Source organism: Lolium perenne, chromosome 4 (assembly GCF_019359855.2).
Source record: "Lolium perenne isolate Kyuss_39 chromosome 4, Kyuss_2.0, whole genome shotgun sequence".
Classification (NCBI taxonomy): domain Eukaryota; kingdom Viridiplantae; phylum Streptophyta; class Magnoliopsida; order Poales; family Poaceae; genus Lolium; species Lolium perenne.
Window position 1 is genome coordinate 292,548,615 of NC_067247.2, and position 26,038 is coordinate 292,574,652.

The following is a 26,038-nucleotide window of genomic DNA, read 5'->3' on the forward strand; positions in this document are numbered from 1 at the left end:
TCCTTAGACGCCCATGAAGCCGGACTCAGATATCGATCAGACCGTCAGTCAAGCACTTCTCAAATTCAGACTGTGATTTGATACCTGACCATGATATTTCGCAATCCCATAGCCGATGACTATTCATCGGCTATTTTGAGAATCCAGTCTCTTTCCTTTTCTTGCAGCAACAAGACGGTCCAAACCCCGTAAAAGCCGACGGCTCCCTTTTCCGGCTCCTCTCCGTAGCTTTAGCAGTCTTCTTCTACAACACCTCACCGCTTTCGGAGAAGATTACGATGCAGGGTCAGCCGATGCAACTCCAATCGGCTCCAAAAACAGAGCATCTACCAAGTTAGTTGCCCCCCGAGCCTTAATCAAGGCGAGAATACTGGCGAGGATGCCAGGTCAAACAAAAAGGCTTTCTTCCACTGACCGCCGATGTTGTAGATGAAACACCAACAGCTTAACTGGCGCAAAGGGTTGTCGGCTCATTGCAGCCGAGGCTGCTCTCATTTTACATTCCTTTCAATGAAACAGAAGTTCTTGAAGCCGAACTGAAAACCATCTTGGCGAAAATGTGAGCCTTGAGCACATAGCCGGTAGGTCTTGTGTAATTGTACTAGAGTCGATGGCTGTGCATCGGCTGTATATCGTGATGCTGATTTTTTTTTTACTGGCCAATTTTCTCCTATCGGCCCCCAATGTTTCACTGCACACATGTTCATCTGCACATGTTCATCTGATTAGGTGCCCCCCGAGCCGAATCTGTCAAGTAACTGCAGATATCGGCTCTGTAGTTTAGCCAAGGCACCGTGTTTGCACGTCAGCTTCGGTAGGACCAATGTTGATTCTTCTTAACTCATCAGCCGACGTAAAACCGCCGCCAAGTAGATTGATGCTGAACACAAGCAGAACATGTGGTGAGGATAATTTTGGCCGATTGCTGGAATCGGCCTCCATATTGATCGAAGCGCTCAATGAAGTTTTCGTAACATTCCTTCATAGATCTTTGGGGGCCGATCCCAAGGATCGGCCTCGCCACGTTTGCTCATCGGTCTGTTCTTGCTACTCGGTCAGGCCAGTGGATAAGACCAGCCTAACCCTGCCCTTCGTCACGTCGATGCGCTCGCAGTCGTCTAAATTGGGTGCCTCGTGTAATCCTGGAGCACTAAACTCCATCGGAAGGACGAGCACCATGTTTGTGCCAGCCGATGTTTCATCATCGGCTTTCCTTTGCTTGGGGCGCCACTCCATTTTCCGTGGTCGACCCTCTTCATCCAGGGTTCGCTGAATTTTCGCGGCCAGATCAGGTCGCGCCTTTCTTAGCGTGTGCAGATATAACCTTTCGGCTTCCTCCAAGCCGCGCAATCGCTGAACCCTACGCTTTTGGGAACGGCTGAGTCCATCAGGGCACCACCTTGGACGGTGGTACCTGTCTTCTTCTTCTTCTCCCTCATCTTCCGAATCCTCGAGATCTTCCATCCGAGGGGACTCAGCACGTTTGCTTTGTGGTGGGAGAGGCCCTAGACGTCTGAACACGGACACGTTGGCTGCCTCCTTCTTCTTCTGGTTGCATTCTGGGCAATTGCCGATTGTAGGCAATCGGCTCATTCCTGAATCCCAGCAGTGTCTGAAGAAGGGGCAGTCCCAGTGCCTATCTTCGTCGTCCTGCTCCCTCGACTTTTCCTTGGCACGGCGCTCGTACTCCTCCTCATCGCGATCATGCCGACGATGTCTCCTGGCGTCCCTAGCCAGACGGTCTCTATCATCATCGTCGCTGGATCGTCGGCGTTGGCTATATTGACTCACATACTTATTGAGGAGGTGATCAGAGAGGGGTCGCTGATATCTTATGTTCTTCACTTCTCCCTCTGTGACGTAGCGCTCGCCATCATGACGGAGCCGATCGCGTGGAGCGGCCTCCTCTGTGTCTTTGCTACGAGAGCAGCTGCCCTCGTCTCCATCCTTGCCAGAGTGGTGCCCAGGTCCTACCATGTTGATGCTGAGCGAGGATCCTGGCTGGCAACCTTCGGGGTAAGTGCACTCCACCATGTTAACGGCGGGGAAGGGGTGAGTGTCGAACTTCATGGCGTACTGGTTGAAAATCAGACGTCCTTGTTCTATCGCCATTTGGATCTGCTGACGCCACACCCTGCAGTCGTTGGTGGCATGGGAGAGCGAGTTATGCCATTTGCAGTATGGCTTTCCGTTCAGCTCCTGTACCGTGGGGAATTTGAGGCCTTCGGGTATCTTCAACTGCTTCTCCTTGAGTAGGAGGTCGAAGATTTGCTCAGTTTTGGTCACGTCAAAATCAAACCCTCTGGGCGGACCTGGTGGCTTAACCCATTTGCAGGACACGGGGGTTGCCCCCGAGTCCATTCAGCCACTGCTACCTCTTGGTCTCCCGCATCTTCATCTGCCTCAACCAGGACTACCGCACGCTTGAATTTGTCCTGGTACAAGTCCGGATGGCGCTGTTCATATCTTGTGATTTACGAACCATGTGCGCCGGTGAAGGGTAGTCTGCTTGGGAAGCCATATCCTTGATTTGTGAGGCAAGGCCCACCATCGCCAACTCGATCGCTTCTTTTTCGATCACACGAGCCGAATAGCATCGGTTCCTTAGATTTCTGAAGCGCTGGATGTATTACGCTACGGTTTCTCCACGCTTCGACGTATACGTGCTAGATCGGCAAGGCCGGACTCGGAAGCTTCGAGTGAAGCGCATGTGGAACTGTTCTTCCAAGCTGCTTCCAAGTCCGGATCGAGTCCGGTGGCAACGAAGTGTACCACCCGAAAGCCGATCCCGTGAGGGACTGTGCGAAGAACCTCACGCGTAGTGGATCCGACGCTGAGGCCGTTCCTAGCTGTGCCAAATATCGGCTCACATGCTCGATGGAGCTGGAACCATCGATCCAACGAACTTGGAGAAGTCGGGGAGCCGATACTTGGGTGGTAGCGGGACCAACTCGTATTCATCGGGTACGGCTTGGAATAGCCGATTGTCCTCCTTTCGGCACCATGCCGAGCTGGTCCCTCGGGATCGTGCTTGATCTGATCCGCGGTCTGGCTGCAGGAGTCGAACTACGAAGATTCGCCGGGGTGGTGTACTTAGCCAGCCATGCTTGCTTTTCCAGCTACGAGCCAAGCTGCAGGAGCTGAGCTGCGGAGGTTCGTCGGGGTGGCATATTTAGCTAGCCACGTCGCTTCTCAAGATGCATTGCGACGTTCCTCTGCTTTCCCGAAGTCCCTGCTGCCGCGGCTGGTTTGTGAGCGCCCGATTACCGCGATCGCACGTATGTGCACATGTACCCGTGAGGGATCTCCTTAGGCGCCTCATGCAAGAACTGGCAGTCACTAGGGTCACCACCGATCTTGTAGACGACGAATACCGGTGAATTCGGCACTTCTGGTGCTGCCAACGCAAATGGCAGCGGTGGACGGGACTGGAGTGGCATCTCTCCTTGGTGTGTCCCGAGAGCTGGTCCTGACGGAGAATCTTGGTGCCTCATGATCTCTGGATCACCGGAGAGCGACACGCTCCAAAGTGTTCACCGAGTTCTCGAGTGGCGGTGCGGCGAGTGAGCCACCATGTAGTTGATCTCTGACGTAGGGACCTGGTGCGTTCTTCGACGGGGCGAGAGGTCTATCCCATCGAGTGCACCATCAGGCGAGAACCCCTTCCACCTGATGCCATGTGAACGGGTTCTGTGAAAAGAGCCGATGAGGTCGGCTTCGAGGATGGCTTTGACCTCGTCATACTTCTTCTTGAGCTCGTCGGTCAGATCCTCGTACGTGACTGGAGTGCCGTCCACCATCTCAGATGTAGATGGCGATGTGGTTGATGATGAAGCTTGTCCCACCGAGCGTGCCAGAATGTGTTGCGGTCAGAAACCCACCGGCGGGCAGCGACGGGCAACACAGTAGAGCCGGGAACAACTTAGGGCTGCGGCTGGCCCTGGTCCCTCCGAGCGACGGCCCGCAAAGCCTCTGGTACACACGTCCGATGCTGGTGCAAGGGCGTGCCACCTGACCTATACCTGGTCAGGAAGGTGATGGAGATGCCTCGCTTAGTTTCCTGCATGGCATACACGTAAACATTAAATACGAGCCTCGATCGGCTCTCAGGTTATCCTGTGAATCGGCTCAAGGAGCCGATCCACCCATGATTCGTACGAGGTGCACGAATATATGGTGGTCCTGCTTGATCAAGATAAAGCTAAAGCGACCTACGACGATTTAGGGTTTTCACCGCATAATCGGATCATTCTACTCACGATTGGGCCTCGCGGTCACGTACGGTGATCGTAAGCCGGTCCTAGACAAGGCCTAAAAACCAACACGAGGTTGATCCTCGGAACATCCTGTCTAGGGCTAGCAAACGACACCCTATGCGTCGCTGGATCCTCCAACCCTTTGTAAGGCCTAACTATTGCAGATATTAAACTAATCCTTGAAGAACAAGGAGCAACCGTAACGGATCGGATCTACTAAATAATGATCAAGCGGGGTGCCGCCCCTACACCTAAGATAGGTGTAAGGGCGGCTAGATGTATAAGGGTTGCACTACGACAGCATATGATACGAAGAACAATGCTAACCCTAACACATCTAAGATAACTACGTTGCTCGCCATCAAAAAGGCTTCAGTACGAGCAACGCATGAACAACGAAAAAGCTTGTGCTGCCTAGATCGCAAGATGCGATCTAGGCAGCATGATGCTTACCGGTAGAAACCCTCGAGACGAAGGAGTTGGCGATGCGCCGAGATTGATTTGTGGTGAACGTTGGTTGTTGTTTATTTCATAAACCCTAGGTACATATTTATAGTCCAGGGGACTTTCTAATTTAGGTGTGCACCTAACCGTGCACGGGTAAAACTCTATCTTTTAATCTAAGATGTGATCTACTATATTACAGATACACGGGCAATCTAGCCCAAACTCTTCGTGCAAGGCCGCTTCAGAAATCTTCCACATGTATATTCTTTAAATCCATCTTGATCGCGGCCCACCTCTGACTTGGTCAACTTCTGGTGATAACATGATCCACGTGCAAGAAGCCTGCATCATTGGATCAATTGAGGGCCTGCAGGCAGAAATACGACGAGTCAATGAGAACGTATATCCAGAGGTGGAACATTATCAAGAACTCGGCAGAAAATATATCTGACGAGAGAGCGATAGATGCATTCGTTGCTGGTATTCGAAGGAGAGAGTTTGTCGAGGATTTGGGAAGAACCAACCTAAAGACAATATCAGCACTCATGGAAATAGCGAATATATGGGCGGACGGAGAAGATGTTGTTCACAACAAACGGCACAGGTCGCCTGAGGAAGACCGCAGCCGAAACTTTCAAAATAGACGACGATTCCCTCGACAGTCCTCAGATTACGATGCTCCCGGACAAATATCGGCTGGGTTTTGAGGAAATAATGGAGGAAACAATCGCGATGATTATCAAAAACAGCGAGAAGCGCAGCGACTACAAGGACGGCTCCCATCCAAGTAGGCAAAATAATGGTCCAAGGTTCGAGAGGCCGTACATATCTCCCGACAAATGCACTTTTATCTCGACAACAATGGAAAGAGGCAGTCAGGACACTTGCAGAAAGACTGTCGAACTTTTCAGGCATTGAACAGGTTTGCAGGGCATGCCAACGCACAGGCAGCAAACAGATATCCTCAGGGGCCAAGGAGTGAGGTTCATCTTCCGCCTCCTCCCGCAATTACGGACGAAAATCGGCATCAGTTACGAATAGCGGCAGCTCCACAGCCACCTCCTTACATCGACACCAACGGTGCGGTCTCGATGATTCAGAAAGCCAGACCATCTAATAGAGCTCAGAAAGTAATCTCGCGACAAGTTTTCATGGCAGAAAAGATGCCTCCACCAACAATAGAGTATTTGAATTGGTCGGGACAGGACATTGGCTTCACCATAGCAGATCACCCGCAGCAAGTTCCTCTACTAGGGCAATCAGCTTTAATCTTACTAGCGGTGATTGCAGGATTCGACGTATCGCGAGTGTTTATAGATGGAGGCAGCAGTTTAAACCTCATGTACGCAGATACACTGAGGAAGATGAATATATCCCTGGAGAACTTAAAACCAACGGATACGCGTTTCCATGGTATCACACCAGACAAGCCGAGTTATCCACTAGGGAAGATCAATCTCGACGTTCAGTTTGGAACCCGAGAGAATTACAGAATAGAAAGGCTGGAGTTTGAAGTCGTGGATTTCCAATCACAGTACCATGCTTTATTGGGACGACCCGCATATGCCAGGTTCATGGCAGTACCACACTACACATATTTGTTGTGGCGGCTCCCTGGACCTAAGGGACCAATTACAGTAAAGGGCAGTTTTGCGCTAGCGGACAAGTGCGACAAGGATTTTCATCGATTGTCAGAAACCTTCGGGATGCAGGCAGAATATATGGCGTCAAGCTGACAACTGTTGGAGATATGCCCAAGAGGCAAAAATAAAATGGTTATTATAATATATCTTTGTGTTTATGATAATGTTTGCATACCATGCTATAATTGTATTAACCGAAACATTGATACATGTGTGTTATGTAAACAACAAGGAGTCCCTAGTAAGCCTCTTGAATAACTAGCTTGTTGATTAATAGATGATCATGGTTTCGTGATCATGAACATTGGATGTTATTAATAACAAGGTTATGTCATTGATGAATGATGTAATGGACACACCCAATTAAGCGTAGCATAAGATCACGTCATTAAGTTCATTTGCTATAAGTTTTCGATACATAGTTACCTAGTCCTTTCAACCATGAGATCATGTAAATCACTTATGCCGGAAGGGTACTTTGATTACATCAAACGCCACTGCGTAAATGGGTGGTTATAAAGGTGGGATTAGGTATTCGGAAAGTATGAGTTGAGGCATATGGATCAACAGTGGGATTTGTCCATCCCGATGATGGATAGATATACTCTGGGCCCTCTCGGTGGAATGTCGTCTAATTAGCTTGCAAGCATATGAATGGTTCATAAGAGACCACATACCATGGTATGAGTAAAGAGTACTTGTCAGGATACGAGGTTGAACGAGGTACAGAGATACCGATGATCAAACCTCAGACAAGTAAAATATCGCGTGACAAAGGGAATCGGTATCGTATGTAAATGGTTCAATCGATCACTAAAGTCATCATTGAATATGTGGGAGCCATTATGGATCTCCAGATCCCGCTATTGGTTATTGGTCGGAGAGAGGACTCAACCATGTCTGCATAGTTCGCGAACCGTAGGGTGACACACTTAAGGTTTGATGTCGTTTAAGTAGATATGGAATATGGAATGGAGTTCGAAGTTTTGTTCGAAGTCTCGGATTGGATCCAGGACATCACGAGGAGTTCCGGAATGGTCCGGAGAATAAGATTCATGTATAGGAAGTCACTTTCCAAGTTTGGAAATGATCCGGTGCATTTATGGAAGGTTCTAGAAGGTTCTAGAAAAGTCCGGAAGAAATCACCATGGAAAGTGGAGTCCCGGAGGGACTCCACCTAGCATGGCCGGCCAGCCTAAGGAGGAGGAGTCCTAGGTGGACTCCACCCCATGGTGGTCGGCCACCCCCCCAAGGAAGGGGTGGGAGTCCTGATACGTCTCCGACGTATCGATAATTTCTTATGTTCCATGCCACATTATTGATGTTATCTACATGTTTTATGCACACTTTATGTCATATTCGTGCATTTTCTGGAACTAACCTATTAACAAGATGCCGAAGTGCCGATTCTTTGTTTCTGCTGTTTTTGGTTCCAGAAATCCTAGTAACAAAATATTCTCGGAATTGGACGAAATCAACGCCCAGGGTCCTATTTTGCCACGAAGCTTCCAGAAGTCCGAAGAGGAGACGAAGTGGGGCCACGAGGGGGCCACACCCTAGGGCGGCGCGGCCCCCCTTGGCCGCGCGGCCCTGTGGTGTGGGGCCCTCGTGCCGCCTCCTGACCTGCCCTTCCGCCTACTTAAAGCCTCCGTTGCGAAACCCCCGATGCGAGAGCCACGATACGGAAAACCTTCCCGAGACGCCGCCGCCGCCGATCCCATCTCGGGGATCCGGGAGATCGCCTCCGGCACCTGCCGGAGAGGGGAATCATCTCCCGGAGGACTCTACGCCGCCATGGTCGCCTCGGGAGTGATGTGTGAGTAGTCTACCCACTGGACTATGGGTCCATAGCGGTAGCTAGATGGTTGTCTTCTCCCCATTGTGCTTCATTGTCGGATCTTGTGAGCTGCCTAACATGATCAAGATCATCTATACGTAATTCTATATGTTGCGTTTGTTGGGATCCGATGAATAGAGAATACTTGTTATGTTGATTATCAAAGTTATGTCTATGTGTTGTTTATGATCTTGCATGCTCTCCGTTACTAGTAGATGCTCTGGCCAAGTAGATGCTTGTAACTCCAAGAGGGAGTATTTATGCTCGATAGTGGGTTCATGCCTCCATTGATATCTAGGACGGTGTGAAAGTTCTAAGGTTGTGGATGTCTTTGTTGCCACTAGGGATAAAACATTAGTGCTATGTTCAAGGATGTAGTTACTAGTTACATTACGCGCAATACTTAATGCAATTGTCTGTTGTTAGCAACTTAATACTTTGGAGGTTCGGATGATAACCTGAAGGTGGACTTTTTAGGCATAGATGCATGCTAGATGGCGGTCTATGTACTTTGTCGTAATGCCCAATTAAATCTCACTATACTCATCATAATATGTATGTGCATGGTCATGCCCTCTTTATTTGTCAATTGCCCAACTGTAATTTGTTCACCCAACATCTTGTTTATCTTATGGGAGACACCTCTAGTGAGCTGTGGACCCCGGTCCAATTCTCTATCTTGAAATACAATCTCTGCAATACTTGTTCTACTGTTTTACGCAAACAATCATCTTCCACACAATACGGTTAATCCTTTGTTCTGACAAGTCGGTGAGATTGACAACCTCACTGTTTCGTTGGGGCAAAGTACTTTGGTTGTGTTGTGCAGGTTCCACGTTGGCGCCGGAATCTCTGGTGTTGCGCCGCACTACATCCCGCCGCCATCAACCTTCAACGTGCTTCTTGACTCCTACTGGTTCGATTAAACCTTGGTTTCTTACTGAGGGAAACTTGCCGCTGTGCGCATCACACCTTCCTCTTGGGGTTCCCAACGGACGTGTCAACCACACGCATCAAGTCCCACCTTCTTTTTTTTTTGACAGGGAGTCCCACCTTGAGTAGGAATCCCACCTTGGGTAGGTTTCCCACCTTATGGCAAGTTCTTGAGTTGGGGTCTTATTCGAAGACTTGGAGTCTAAGAGCATCTCCACTCGTCCCCCCGACGAGCCCCCCGAGCGACGTTTTTCCCATCCGGACGGCAAAATTCGGCCCAGTCGCACCCCCGGTTCCTCCTTTTCGTCCGGATTTGGCCCTTCATCCATCCGGCGAGCCCACGCCATCCCCGGCCCCCCGGGGAGCGCTCGGGGACTCCGGACGAAACGAAAGCGCGCGAAACGTTCCCGCGCGTCTGGTGGCCCCAACTTGTCGGCGAGAGACACCGATCGTCGTCCTCATCGCATCGTCTTCCGCGCGCTGTAAAAGCCTGCCGCCGGTCAGCATTCGCCGGACGCGTAGCTTCCACGCGGCGAGTTAATGCTGTCGCCTCGGTTTCATGCGCGCCTACCGCTCTTTATCGCCGAACTACCCCGGCTGCCCCGCATTCACCTCCTCGCTCGTCTTCCCCCAAATCATCCCCAAACTCGAAGGAACCAGCAATGGCGAACGACGGTGCGGCCAACAACGGCTTCGGCCGCCGCTCTCTCCACCAATGGGAGGGGCGACTCCTGCACGCGGCGGGCTAACCTGCGCCGCCGGACTTCCGCGCGCCGGGAGGCTGGAGGCTGAGCGCAGGCGGCGTGCCGATCCCGCCGCCAACGGGTGGCGGCGCACTCCAGCGGCGATCGACGAGGTGCTCGTCACTCTCGGTGACGAGCAGCGCGCGGATCCGCGCTTCTTCCCCGACAACCACGAAGCGTGGATCGCGTTCTTCCGGCGAAGGTACGAACGCGAACTCGCCGCTACGACGGCCCTCCTCCTCCTCCGACAAGGAACAACGCCGCCGGCCGCCGCGATGGTGGAGCGCGCCCAACCGCACCCTCGAGAATGTGCTCGCGCACATCGAGGACGGGAACTCCCCTGTCACAGGGATGCCGCCGCCGGTGGCGGCTACCGTGTCGCGCCGGCACGGTGGTTCCTAGATACCGAGGAGGATGGCGCCGTCCTCTTCGTCGTCGGGCTCGAGATCGGCGTCTGGGTCCGGCGGGTCGACGCCGGCCACCGTCAGAAGGAGTGGCCGTCTCCGGCCACCGTGAAGAAGGAGCCGGCGTCTCCACCGCCGACCGGAAGGGCGCAGCAGCGGCGCGCTCGTCATCCGCGACCAGCCCTCCTCGCCGCAACGAGCGGAAGAGGAAGACGGCGAAGAATGAGGCCGCCGCGGCCGCCGCCAACCAGCTCGGCGAGGAGGAGGCGAGCGCGCGAAGGACGCCGCGGTGGCGGAGGCGATCGCCAGTCGCTGAAGGACCTGGTGCCCGCCGACAACAGCCTCCCCATCGACGCCGCGGCGGAGTGGTCCAGCGCGGCCCAGGAGCGCCGGGAGGCGGAGCAGCGGCGGCGGATGTTGGATCGGCCGCCGCGCGACAACTCGCCGCCGCGCCGCCGCACCGTCGTCCTCGCGGAACGCCGCGCCCGGGGAGGTGATCAAGCTCGAGGAGAGCAGCGGCGACGACATCTACCGGCCGTCGCCTCCACGCGCCGGCGACGCGCCGAGGGCACGAGCCGCTGGTACGAGGCGCCGCCGCCCCAGGACGACGCCGGCTCCAGCGACGACGACGACTGCGGCAACTACACGACCTTCTACCGCCATTTCGGCATGTAGGAGGCTGCTTTTAGTTTTAGTATTAGTTTGCCAATCGCCGAATTCAAATATATGTACGAATTCGGCCTATTTATGTACGAACTCGCCTCTATATGTTAAATATCATTAAATTTCGCTTATGTTTGAACGAATTCGCCTATTTTGTCTGAATTCGTCGTATTACGTTCCATCCATCCTGGGCTCGCGGCTGGGAAAATGGGCCTCCCCACACCAAATCTTCCTCCAATCCGGACGAAAATTTCGCCGGATTTGGGCGTGGGGAGCCCAAACGAGTGGGGATGCTCTAACTCTTGGGGGTTTCCACCTATAAAAAGAGGGACAAGGGGAGGGGACCGGCCACTCAAGCCCTACCTTGGCCGCACCCCTTGATGGTGGCGCCCAAGCCCCCCTCTCCCCAAACCCTAGCCGCCCGTCCTCCACATACCTCTCCCGCAGCGCATAGGCGAAGCCCTGCCGGAGATCTCCACCACCACCGCCACCACGCCGTCGTGCTGCCGGGATTCCGAGGAGGATCTACTACTTCCGCTGCCCGCTGGAACGGGGAGGAGGACGTCGTCTTCATCAACACCAAACGTGTGACCGAGTACGGAGGTGCTGCCCGTTTGTGGCACCGTCAAGATCTTCTACGCGCTTTTGCAAGCGGCAAGTGATCGACTACATCCACCACGAGATCTAATCTCGTTAGGCTTTGGAAATATTCGAGGGTTAGTCTCATGATCTTCTCGTTGCTACCGTCTACTAGATTAGATCTTGGCTTGTGTTTTCGTTCTGGCGGTAGGAAATTTTTTGTTTTCTATGCTACGAATCCCATCAGTGGTATTAGAGCCGTGTCTATGCATAGATTGGTTGCACGAGTAGAATACAATGGTTTTGTGGGCGTTGATGCTTTGTTGTCTTTAGTTCGTGTACTTTGCATCTTGCGGCATGGTGGGATGAAGCGGCTCGGGCTAACTTTACATGGCCGCGTTCATGAGATTTGCTCCACGCTCGACATGCAACTTGTATTGCAAAAGTGGCTTTGCGGGTGTCTGTCTCTCCCACCATAGTGAAGATTCGATTTACTCTTTCTATTGACAACACTAGTATCACCGTTGTGGTTCATGTTCATAGGTAGATTGGATCTTGCTCGAAAACCCTAAACCACATAAAATATGCAAACCAAATTAGAGGCGTCTAACTTGTTTTTGCAGGGTTTGGTGATGTGATATGGCCATGATGTGATGATGAATATGTATGAGATGATCATTACTGTATTGTGGCAACCGGCAGGAGCCTTATGGTTGTCTTTATATTTCATGTTGTAGTATTATTTCAAAGTAGTTGTAATAGTTGCTACATGAGGTGAACAACCATGAAGACGGCACCATGAACCTTGACGCTACGCCGACGATGATGGAGATCATGCCCGTTGATGATGGAGATCATGTCCGTGCTTTGGAGATGAAGATCAAAGGCGCAAAGACTAAAGGGCCATATCATATCACATTATGAATTGCATGTGATGTTAATCCTTTATGCATCTTATCTTGCTTAGATCGCGATGGTAGCATTATAAGATGATCCCTCACATTAATATCAAGATAATAAAGTGTTCTCCCCTCGTATGCACCGTTGCTACAGTTCGTCGTTTTGAAGCATCTCGTGATGATCGGATGTGATAGATTCTACGTTCACATACAACGGGTGTAAGCCATGTTTACACACGCGGAATACTTGGGTTTGCTTGACGAGCCTAGCATGTACAGACATGGCCTCGGGACAACGGAAACCGAAAGGTTGAACACGAATCATATGGATGATATGATCAACATGTTGATGTTCACCATTGAAGCTACATCATCTCACGTGATGATCGGTTTTGGTGTAGTGGATTTGGATCGTGTACCACTTAACAACTATGAGGGATGTTGTATTAAGTGGGAGTTCTTTAGTAATTAGATTAAAACATGAACTAATTATCATAAACATAGTCTGAGTAGTATTTTGAATTAATTTTGTAGTATTGGCATCCGTTTTCTACCATACGCTAGTGTTGTAATTGAGATAGAAATACTGTTAAGTCTGACACAAGAAACTTTACGGACTGGTACCGTATTGTTAAAGAATCAAGAAATGATTAAGTCCTATTGCAAACTTTTAGTAAACCTCACATTGTTGATTCAAAAACTATGGTTTCAATTAGTACCTAAAGTCATGTTGTCTCCGTGAACCTTGAAGTTCAAATATGTTTGACAAGTAAGGAGCTGAAAATTTTGTTTTCAGAAATAAGCAAGGTATGAGATATATATGATATCTAAGACCTTATTGCAAGGTGATAGAATATAATTTGGTGAGACTACATAAACTCATAAGTTTTATGGGAATGTACGAAGGTTGAAGACGCAAGGCGTCCCAATCCTCCAACTATTGGGGCACTAACGATATTCGCATATCCATGAAGTGATCGTCCTTAGTATGCACCGTTGCTAAGACTCGTCGTTTCGAAGCATCACGTGATGATCGGGTGTGATAGATTCTACGTGTGCATACAACGGGTGCAAGCCAGATTTGCACATGCGAATACTGAGGTTAAACTTTACGAGCCTAGCATGTACAGACATGGTCTCGGAAAGTCGTCATGAATTGATGGATAAAATTATGAGTGAAATTGTTCATCATATTACAAAGTTACTAATAGTGAAATCTGGAACACTTGTCATTTGATGATCAACTTCAAAGTAAGAACCTCAAGGTTATTGGTATTTGACCAACAAACCTAGAAGTTATTGAAGGTGAAGTATTTTCCAAATAATGAGGAAAGCTAAAAGAGAAACTACAAAATATATTTTGGCAGAAAGAAAAGAAAAGACTAGAAAGCCTAGCTCAGGTGTATATAAATGATATACATATTATGGTTGTATTCCTAGTTTGGTCACACAATGAAATTCTTGGGTATTAGTACCATATTGGTTGGTATGAAGTGTCATACAAAACAACGCAATACAAGAATACAATGGCCTAAGTCACTGACAAGGAATATGAAAGGAATGCACGTCTGGAACAAAAATAAAGTGTTATTATGTTCATCGTTGGCATTCTATCTAGCTCTTAGAATTTATAATAAAGAACTTAATAATTGTTATTTTGCTCTGGTCAAATGAAAACAATGAGTTGTTCAAATTATGACATTACTCCATGTATGATGGATAAGTTATTATAAATCTTAATGGTGAAACACACATACATAACACTGACGCTAAAATGCCATAAGGCAAATGATTTGAATTCCACTTATTTGTGGAACCGCCATTTAGGTCATGTTAGAGAAGAACACGTGAAGGAACTCCATGCAAGTGGATTTTTTGAGTCATTTGATTTTTGAATCGTTTGGCGCTTGCAAATCTTTTCTAAAAAAGAATGACTAAAATACCGTTCATATGCCAAGAGTTGAAACGGGCAACTAACTTAGTGGAAACATACATGATGATGTATGTGGTTCACTAGGCATAGTTGTGTGCGGAAGATTCTTCTACTTCAAGAAAACTTCCAACAATCAATTGAGTACATATATATATGTGGATATATTTATTCGATAAGGAAGAAGTTTGAAACATTTGAATGTGTTCAAATAAATTTCAGCGTGAAGTGGAAATCATCGTAATAGAAAGGTCAAATATCTATGATTTGATCATGGTGGAAATATTTGAATTACGAGTTTTAGCGAACATCTAAGAGAGTTATGAAATTTTTCTACAACTCACGTTCCATGGAGTATCATAGTGATGATGGAGTATCCGAGAAACGTATCCAAACCTTGTTGGATTAATGATGAGATAAAATAATATGACGCCATTATATTTTTGTGGATTATGCTTTAGAGACTACCGCTTTTACACTAAATAGAGCATCATCATGATCCGTTGAAATGACACCATACGAGTTATGGCATGGGTATGAACCCTAATAGTCCTTTCTTAAATTTTGGTATGCATAGCATAAGTAAATAAGTTTACAACCAAAATCGGATGAATGTCTTTTGTTGGTTATCCCAAAGAATTGATTGGGAATTCCTTCCACTATGGAGAGAAAGACAAAAGTGTTTGTTGATGTTTCTTACTTATTTCCAAGAAATTGTTTCTAGCGAAGTATTTGAGTGGGAGGACAATAGAACTTGATAAGGTTTATGAACCTGAGCATAATGATCAGAGTAGCGCAACATCGGAATTGGTTCTGGAAGCGACCACGACGATCATGGCTCCCATGACTACAAAATGTTTTAGCCATGGAGATCAAAGTACCTATTGAACCTTGTAGGTGTGGTTTACTTTGTGATCAAATAAATGATTTGTGGACAAAGGATTGTTTTTGAACAATGATAAACCAACTGCATACAAAGAAGTTATGATGGGGACTGACTCCGTTAAAATGGCTATGCGCCATGAAATCCAAGATAGATGAATACTTTTTGAAAGTAAATGGATCTATGAAATTGATGGACTTGGATGTAATATCCTTGAAGAAGCTCGACTTGTCGAAAAATTGTTTACGACAAAGTTCAAAGAGTTGAATGCGATAAGATTAGATCTTCCGTAGCGATGCTTATAGTCTATGTGGATTATTCTAGTAATCACTACATATTTCTTTTATGAGATATGCTAGTAGGATGGCAAAATACATTACTTAACAGAAGTGTGTATTAAAGGTGTATACAAGATACAAACCAAGAGTTTTGCTAGTTCGTGGAATACTAGATAGGTATACGAACTTCAATTGGATGAAGTGAGTATCACAGAGTTGGAATTTTCACCGGATGAAATAGTCAAAGAGTTATTGATTTCATCAGAAACAATGAAGATGCTTGCATTTGCAAGAAATTAAGTGGGAGCGCTGAGACATATTTATAATACTTTATGTAGATGACATATAGTTAGTTATAAATGATGTGATTATATACTTGATTAAAAGGTTTCATTGAGAATTAACTTCAATGAAAGGATATGAACTGAAACATATTTAGTGTCAAGATCTATGAAGATAGATTGAAACACATAATAAGTTTAAGTCAAAGTACATAGAATGGATATTGAAGTAGTTCAATATAAGAAATATTAAGAAAATGTTCTTGTCATGTGAAGGTTTAACAAGACTTGAGTGTATCTGACACTCAATGAGTAAAAACACATGAGTGATTATAGATCACGAATAATATGTACACAATCAGATGTCATGTGCTCTAAAGTGTTATGAGCATGTACCAGAATGATTCATGTGATGATCATTGGACGACACTAAGAATATCCTTGAGTACTTTAGAAGAACAAAGGATATATATATAGTTTTATATGGAGAAATGACAAACAAATCGATGTAAGGTGTTGCACCGATATTGGTTTTGTCACATACAAAAAAAAAAATTTCAATCTCAAATTAGGCTAAGTGTTGTTTAAAAGGTAGCACAATAAGCTAGAAGTTGTCTATGCTAGATTTAGATGAGTTCTAAATATTGTGACGGATTCTACAAACAAAGGCAGAGTATGTCATTGTTTTGACAATGACTGAGGATGTTTAAGTCGAAGAGTTCTTTGAGAACTTGGTGTAGTTCCGATAGTGTCAGAACTTTGAAGCTATATTGTGTATGACAATATTAGTGACATATTTCAGACCGCGGAATTAAGGTTCCACCAGAAGACTGAACATATATGAATAATGCCGACTCATTTGGAAAATGAGTGGTGCATTGAGACGCAAATGAATTGCAAAACACATACGTTTCTGAGCGTGTCAGATCCGTTGACTAAAACCTCTCCCGTGAGCAAAACATGATAAAGCACCGGAAGGTCAAGGTGTTATATCTTTACAAATGTAAACTAGATTATTGACTCTAGTGCAAGTGGGAGACTGTTGGAGATATGCCCAAGAGGCAATAATAAAATGGTTATTATAATATATCTTTGTGTTTATGATAATGTTTGCATACCATGCTATAATTGTATTAACCGAAACATTGATACCTGTGTGTTATGTAAACAACAAGGAGTCCCTAGTAAGCCTCTTGAATAACTAGCTTGTTGATTAATAGATGATCATGGTTTCGTGATCATGAACATTGGATGTTATTAATAACAAGGTTATGTCATTCACGAATGATGTAATGGACACACCCAATTAAGCGTAGCATAAGATCACGTCATTAAGTTCATTTGCTATAAGCTTTCGATACATAGTTACCTAGTCCTTTCGACCATGAGATCATGTAAATCACTTATGCCGGAAGGGTACTTTGATTACATCAAATGCCACTGCGTAAATGGGTGGTTATAAAGGGGGGATTAGGTATTCGGAAAGTATGAGTTGAGGCATATGGATCAACAGTGGGATTTGTCCATCCCGATGACAGATAGATATACTCTGGGCCCTCTCGGTGGAATGTCGTCTAATTAGCTTGCAAGCATATGAATGGTTCATAAGAGACCACATACCACGGTATGAGTAAAGAGTACTTGTCAGGAGACGAGGTTGAACGAGGTATAGAGATACCGATGATCAAACCTCGGACAAGTAAAATATCGCGTGACAAAGGGAATCGGTATCGTATGTAAATGGTTCAATCGATCATTAAAGTCATCGTTGAATATGTGGGAGCCATTATGGATCTCCAGATCCCGCTATTGGTTATTGGTCGGAGAGAGGTCTCAACCATGTCTGCATAGTTCGCAAACCGTAGGGTGACACACTTAAGGTTTGATGTCGTTTAAGTAGATATGGAATATGGAATGGAGTTCGAAGTTTTGTTCGAAGTCTCGGATTGGATCCAGGACATCACGAGGAGTTCCGAAATGGTCTGGAGAATAAGATTCATGTATAGGAAGTCACTTTCCAAGTTTGGAAATGATCCGGTGCATTTATGGAAGGTTCTAGAAGGTTCTAGAAAAGTCCGGAAGAAATCACCATGGAAAGTGGAGTCCCGGAGGGACTCCACCTAGCATGGCCAGCCATCCTAAGAAGGAGGAGTCCCAGGTGGACTCCACCCCAGGGTGGCTGGCCACCCCCCCAAGGAAGGGGTGGGAGTCCCACCTTGAGTAGGAGTCCCACCTTGGGTAGGTTTCCCACCTTATGGCAAGTTCTTGAGTTGGGGTCTTATTCGAAGACTTGGAGTCTAACTCTTGGGGGTTTCCACCTATAAAAAGAGGGACAATGGGAGGGGGCCGGCCACTCAAGCCCTACCTTGGCCGCACCCCTTGATGGTGGCGCCCAAGCCCCCCTCTCCCCAAACCCTAGCCGCCCCTCCTCCACATACCTCTCCCGCAGCGCATATGCGAAGCCCTGCTGGAGATCTCCACCACCACCGCCACCACGCCGTCGTGCTGCCGGGATTCCGAGGAGGATCTACGACTTCCGCTGCCCGCTGGAACGGGGAGGAGGATGTCGTCTTCATCAACACCGAACGTGTGACCGAGTACGGAGGTGCTGCCCGTTTGTGGCACCGTCAAGATCTTCTACGCGCTTTTGCAAGCGGCAAGTGATCGACTACATCCACCACGAGATCTAATCTCGTTAGGCTTTGGAAATCTTCGAGGGTTAGTCTCATGATCTTCTCGTTGCTACCGTCTACTAGATTAGATCTTGCCTTGTGTTTTCGTTCTTGCGGTAGGAAATTTTTTGTTTTCTATGCTACGAATCCCATCAACAACAGACTACGACGTGTTGCTAGATGTCGGGAGGCCTCTCAAGGAACCAACCTTTGACACCACCAAGAATTCGAAGGAAGTGCAGATACAACCGATAGATCCCAAGAAGACGACAGCTATCACCACAAACATGGACCTCGCATATGAAAGCGCGCTCGTCGAGTTCTTCCGTGAGCGCGGGGAAATCTTCGCATGGTGTCCAGCTGACATGCCAGGAGTGCCCAGGGAACTTGCCGAGCACCCCCTTAACTTGGATCTATTGTCTAGGCCAATCAGACAACCCTTGCGGTGTTTTTCGGAACCAAACCGCAAAGCTATGCTGGAAATCAATCGACTCAGAGAAGCTGGGTTCATCAAAGAGATACACACAGAAGCCACGTGGGTAGCAAACCCAGTGCTGGTCCCGAAGAAAAACACAGAGGTCCTTCGCATGTGCGTCGACTTCACGTGTCTCAATAAACATTGTCCAAAGGATCACTTTCCCCTCCCAAGGATCGATCAAATTATCGACTCCACGGCAGGTTGTGAACGTCTTTCCTTCTTGGATGCATATTCTGGTTACAACCAGATTCGACTAAAGGAAGAAGATGAAGTCAAAATAGCTTTCATTACCCCCTATGGCGTGTTCTGCTACAGAACAATGCCCTTCGGGTTGAAAAACGCGGGTGCAACATATCAACGGATGATGCAAAAATGCCTTGCCGCGCATATTGGCAAGAACGTTCAGGTATACATCGACGATGTCGTCATAACAACACAGAAGGGGTCAACTTTGATTGATGATCTCAGGGAAACCTTCGACAACCACTACAAGAAATGTGTTGACTTATGACATTTCCTCAGTGACTCTATGTAAAACCGTCATGATTCTATGACGATTTCGCACTGAATGGTCGTTGGCTGTTTGGAAGTATCAAAACCCTAAAAAATCACGACAGTTTGAGTTAAAAACGTCATTATTTCCTATCGTGAAATCGTCATAGCCCAAGCCGTGCGGTCTACGACGTTATTTCTATGCAATTATGACCAACTTTGATCGTCGTAATTGTTTCTATGATGCGTTCAAATGACTAAGCGGCCAATTTCTCCTATGTGTCGTGTCTGTGTTCTGCCACCTCAACTGTTTCACCTACATAGCATGTCCCTGTGTTATTTTTCGCTTATGTATTTGCACGAATCAGAGCGCTGACATGGATGGTTTCTAGGCAAGTGCTTCACAAAAAACACTTTTAGCACTAAAAAAATGTTTTTTTGCAAAGGAAACAAAACCCCCCAAATAAACATTGTTAAGCAACTACTGAAATCCCTAATAATCGTTGTTACCTACTGATATTTATATGCACTAGTTGTTTCAACTGCTTACTTTAGTTGTACAAAATTTAATGTTTTCTGCCAACCATAAGACAGAACGAGACTACCACGGATCACTCCACCAATGCAGATCTGCTCCATCCACTGACCTCTATCAAACGGCCCAAATTTCAGCTAGTCCCACGCTGGAATTTTTCTTGTTGATCTGATCCCGCGCTGGATTTTGGCTGAGGCGCGAAAGGCATCTAAAATTGGCCCGAGCGGGCCGAGATGAGAATTTGAGCCCTCCACGCGGGAGATGCAATTTGAGCTATCCCGTCCCAGCCCGAGCCCCAGCCATCGTGTACTACCCTCATAACGCCTCTTCCCCCTCCCCTTTCCTCTACCTCCGCCGCCGGCCTAGATCCCGGCCAACTCCGGCCACTCCCTGCCCCGCCGATTATCTCCCCGGGCCCCCTCTCCCCCGGTTTCTATCCCACCTCGTGGAACCACCAAATCACAACTCCAGCAGAAACCCTAGCCCCAGATCCCGCATGAACACAGAGGAGCAGGAGGTCCATGGTGATGGCGGCTCCCAGGAAGCATGAGGTGGTGAGCATGCTCGGCGACAGGATTCACCGCGTGGGGCTACGAGCCCTGGCCTTCACCGACGACGGCGTTAACTGACCTGCAGGACAGCCGACAACCGCGCTCGGGCGCTGCAGACGGCCCAAGCTACGGCCAGCCCTCCTCCTCGCGTTCGCCATCAGGCCGGCCTCCACCGTCACGCTCGCCTCCGACGACAGAACTCATAGTACGTAATATCCCTTCCACAACCAGATCTAGGGGTATCTCTTGTATCGCCATGCCCTTTGTGTAGATGTATGTGTAGGACTAACAGTATGTAGCTTTTGCCTAGTTATTGCTCGATCTGGTAGGTTTAATGATATATCTTTACGAGTTAATATAGTTGACTGCACATCATTGAACTGTGTCACGTTTCATGGTTCACTTGGAGAGGCAGCCATTGGTGATAACATAAGCAAATGGTCTGTTAGCTATCTGAACAATTGTTAGCTAGTAGAACAGCGGAAGCGCTGCTTTTACATGATATGTCCTGGTATAACTACAGGATATATCACTTTTCCTTCTTCACAACTAATTGGTGTTTACATGTTTGATCAAAATTTTGAAACATTCTATAATGGTGTATTTCTCTGTGTGCGTGTATGCATAGTTATTTAAATCTTTCATAGTGAATGCTGCTCATTTTGCATTCTAGATAAAGTCAAGGGTGAGGGAGTCACCAAATGAAAAACATGTCAAGTCTAAACTAACAGACTCAGATTGTATTAGATTCTAAATAATTAAATAGTAAGAGCATAAGACTCTACTTTATTTCTGCTAACACGATACAATATGTTACCCAGTGAAGGGTGCTTAATTTATCAGTTCTTTTCTAGTGGAAAGTTGACCAGGACAGAGGACATTCACAACTTTGCTTCAATCCCAAAGGTTAGTGATTGCATTCTTGTTTTTTTGGCTTGTTTTGGAGCTCTGACATGAATCCATCACATTCTCCACTGTATGTACGTTTGTACATTATTTTGACATTGTTTGTGTGACTCTTAAACCTCGGCGTCGACACCGGGGAGCGGTGGCAGCGCCAGGACGGTCCACAGCTGTTGCTGATCCGGATTGGACAGGAGAATGATGTCCTTGGCCTGGTTTTCCTTGACCCACAGGCGCTGCTCGTCTGGATTGGATCGGAGGTTGACGTCCTCAGTCCGTTCTTCTTTTACACTGCCTTTTTCATCATCTTCTTGGCAGGTATGTCTGTCTTTTTCATCCTTTTTCTTTCACTTGTTCTTTGTGCTGCTTGATGTAGAGTCCTGTTTGTGCTTCTTGTGGTAGAGTCCCATCTTAATTGCATTGATAAAAAATAATAAGTTAAGGTCGGTTGTAACTAGGTAAAAGCACTTACGCTTTGTAAATGCTGTGTAAGCTAATTTGAAGATAGCAATGAGTGCTAGTCCTTAATGTCAAAAGGTTGGAAGTTATTGCACCTACTGCCTGTACATACAAGAATTGAACTATCTTGAGATAATAGTGTTTTCATACCCTTGAAACCTCCTTGAACAATCTGCTACATCACAAATCTATATAAATAAATTTTGCTCATTTTGTTGTTGTTATGCTCATTGCAATATGACCAAGATATACACTCCCATATATGTGTTGATCTTGGTCTGTTTCCTCTTATTTGCATGTAACACATGTTCCGGTTTTTTCAGCTATGTTGCGTCACATTTGTATTTTCAGTGACTTCTTGATGTCAATATCAGTCTCAGTTGTGTAGTTACCATGTCATTTTTTTCATGCCTGTAATTTGCAAACGGTTAACATAGGTAGTAGCTGGACGTTGCTATAACAGATACCTACATTTGTTGTTCTAAAAGATTTTGTAATCTATATATTGTTTATTGTCATTATTTGCTTCCATAGATCCATCAGATATTTGGATAACTGCTATATTGATCACCTTTAGTCCTTCTACAGGTTATTCTGAGTACTGATGTTAGAATTCTATTTCTATGTTCTGGGAAGCTGATTATCCTTGCAAACAACTGCTCTCCGCTTAGGAAGTCAAAATCGAGTACTTTGCTATGTTAAAGATTAGCTTGCACCATTTCCAGGCAAAGTAAGACAGTTCTATCTTTTCTGAACACATATTTTTTTATTGCTTCACTATTCCAACACCTGATGCATATTTTAGGGATGTCACAGGGCTGGAAATAACTATGTTTGATACTCTTGTTATCCCTTATTTATATATCTTCATTACATGTGCACTTGTGCCGAGATTACTTGAGTGAAATATAGGAAATGGACTGGGGCAAATTTGACGTTTCTTTTCGTGTGTAGTGCACCAGGCTGAAAAAGCTCCAACACGTGAAGCACCACCCAGGAGGAAAACAGTAGCTAGTTAGTGTAGAGAGCACGTTATATTTTTGATATCTGGGATATTATCTGTACATACGTGATTTGATCTGTGGAGATGTTGTAATAGACTATGGATGTTATCAAAAGAATTTCATAATTGTTTAGTTGTTCAATTACTGTGAAATGACAATAAAACATTACAGGTTCCTATCGTACAAGTAGAAAAATAAATCTTACGTAAAAAGGCCACAACCTAGAAAAAATAAAGTGTCACAGCCCCAAATAAAATTGCCACGGCCCAGAAAATAGAAAGTCTGCGGCCCATGTATTTTACCAGAATTGACAGGGAAAAACATGTTGGACTTAGTGGGCTTAGCCCACATACACCATGAAATGGACTGGGCTGATTTTGATGTATGATGATCTGATTTCATCATAATTTTGCCACGTCGGATTGTCCACATAGGATGTGATGTGGCATGGCTAGATCACGTGTGACGATATTGAATCGTCATAAAGGTTACGACGATTCATTATCGTCATAGACGACTATGACGATTTCAAACAAAACGTCGTTGTAGTTGATTTCTGACGCTCCGTTTTTGACAATCTCTTTTTCGTCACGAAATCGTCATAGATGAAAAGTCATGACGATCTAGGGACGAAAATAGAGGGTCGTAAGTCAACATATTTCTTGTAGTGAACCTCGACAAGTTCTGCCTCAAGCTAAATCCGACGAAGTGTTCTTTCGGCGTCCCCGCGGGAGAACTTCTCGGGTTCCTGGTGTCAGCAAGAAGAATTGAGGCTAACCCGGAGAAAATTCAGGCCATCGTGACGATGCGGAAGCCAACAAATTTAAAGGAGATACAACAGTTAACTGGACGAGTCGCAGCTTTAAGCAGATTTGTCGCCAGACTAGGAGAAAAGGTGTTGCCGTTTTATGCCTTGATTAAGCAAGGAGAAAAGTTTGAGTGGAACGAAGAAGCAGATAGAGCTTTCGAGGATCTCAAACGCACAATCTCGACACCACCAATACTGGTGGCACCGAAGGAAAAAAGAACCTCTTTTGCTATATATCGCGGCCACACCTCAGGTGGTCAGCACAGTGCTCGTGGTCGAGCGCGAAGAAGAAGGGAAACTTCATGGAGTACAGAGGCCGGTATATTTCATTAGTGAAGTTTTATCTCCTTCAAAACAGCGATACCCGCATTATCAGAAGCTGGCGTACGAAGTATTTACAACAGCAAGGAAGTTGCGATACTATTTCTCGGCACACCCGATAATAGTAGTCAATGAGGCGCCTTTGTCCAATATACTGAATAACCCGGAAGCTACGGGTCGTGTCTCCTTTTGGGGAATAGAGCTTTCCCCTCGGGACATCACATATGAAAAAAGAAAAGCAATAAAATAGCAGATATTGCCAGACTTCGTCGTAGAGTGGATGGAGCTGCAAAATACAGGACCCCCAGATTTGTCGAGAACTTGGACTATGAATTTCGACGGGTCCAAAAGGTTAGAAGGAGCTGGAGCAGGCGTGATACTAGTTTCACCCCAAGGAGACAAATTGAAGTACGTACTACGAATGACGTTCCCTAACGCCTCCAACAACGAGGCAGAGTACGAAGCGCTGATACATGGGATGAAGATGGCGAAAGCTTGTGGTGCGACCCGATTAAAAATTTTCGGCGACTCCCAATTATTGGCTCAACAGGTGATGAATCAATGCGATGCAGTCAACGATAGTATGATAGCATACAAAGAGTTATACAATGAACTTGAGAAGCTTTTCGACGGATGCGAAGTGAACCATATCAGCAGACTCAGTAATGATGAAGCCGATGTTCTGGCAAACATCGGATCACAATGTTTAGCGATACCACCTGGAGTATTTTGGGAAGAGATAAGCGAAAGGTCGACCAAGGTGAAAAAACAGCCAAAGAACAAGGAAAAAGTCGAGAAGGGCTCGGGGGCTCCAGCAGCAATAGAGGCAAGTATATCGGGAGATGAAGAAGAGTCACACGAGGTGATGGTGGTGCAAATCCCTTGGATGCAAGCTTATATTGCATATATCTCAAGGAAGGAAATACCCGAAGATCCAGTAGAAGCAAGGCGAATTGTTCGACGATCCAAAGCCTTTATTGTGGTTAAGGGCGAGCTTTACAAGAGGAGTATATCGGGAGTCTTGCAGCGGTGTGTCACACCCGAGGAAGGTCGATTGCTGTTAAAGGAGGTACACGAAGGTGTGTGTGGACACCACGCAGTAGTCGAGCTATAGCAGTGATACGTCTCAAACGTGTCTATAATTTCTTATGTTCCATGCTAGTTTTATGACAATACTCACATGTTTTATACACACTTTACATCATTTATATGCATTTTCCGGCACTAACCTATTAACGAGATGCCAAAGCGCCAGTTCCTATTTTGTGCTGTTTTTGGTTTCAGAAATCCTACACAGAAAATATTCTCGGAATTGGACGAAACGAACGCCCAGGGTCTTATTTTTCCACGGAGCTTCCAGAAGACCGAAGAGGATACGAAGTGGGGCCACGAGTTGCCCTAACCATAGGGCGGCGCGACCAGCATGGGGCCCGCGCCGGCCTATGGTATGGGGCCCCCGTGCCTCCACCGACTCTGCCCTTCCGCCTACTTAAACTCTCTGTCGCGAAAACCCTATCACCGAGAGCCACGATATGGAAAAAGTTCCAGAGACGCCGCCGCCGCCAATCCCATCTCGGGGGATTCAGGAGATCGCCTCCGGCACCCTGCCGGAGAGGGGAATCATCACCGGAGGGCTCTACATCATCATGCCCGCCTCCGGATTGATGTGTGAGTAGTTCATCCTTGGACTATGGGTCCATAGCAGTAGCTAGATGGTTGTCTTCTCCTCATTGTGCTATCATGTTTAGATCTTGTGAGCTGCCTATCATGATCAAGATCATCTATTTGTAATGCTACATGTTGTGTTTGTTGGGATCCGATGAATATTGAATACTATGTCAAGTTGATTATCAATCTATCATATATGTGTTGTTTATGTTCTTGCATGCTCTCCGTTGCTAGTAGAGGCTCTGGCCAAGTTGATACTTGCGACTCCAAGAGGGAGTATTTATGCTCGATAGTGGGTTCATGTCTCCATTGAATCTGGGGGAGTGACAGCAACCCCTAAGGTTGTGGATGTGCTGTTGCCACTAGGGATA

At 46.6% G+C, this 26,038-nt stretch overlaps 1 long non-coding RNA gene across 3 annotated transcripts; it reads left to right on the forward strand.

Annotated features, from left to right (window-relative positions):
- Window positions 1-20,213: 20,213 nt before the first annotated feature.
- Window positions 20,214-22,995, forward strand: LOC127295775 (uncharacterized). Of its 3 annotated transcripts, none has more exons than XR_011743701.1 (2): window positions 20,214-20,709; window positions 21,326-22,995. It is a non-coding gene; the product is annotated as an uncharacterized lncRNA (long non-coding RNA). The 3 variants fall into 3 exon arrangements; XR_011743700.1 differs by having other exon boundaries at window positions 21,331-22,995; XR_011743702.1 differs by having other exon boundaries at window positions 21,359-22,995.
- The last annotated feature ends 3,043 nt before the right edge of the window (window positions 22,996-26,038 follow it).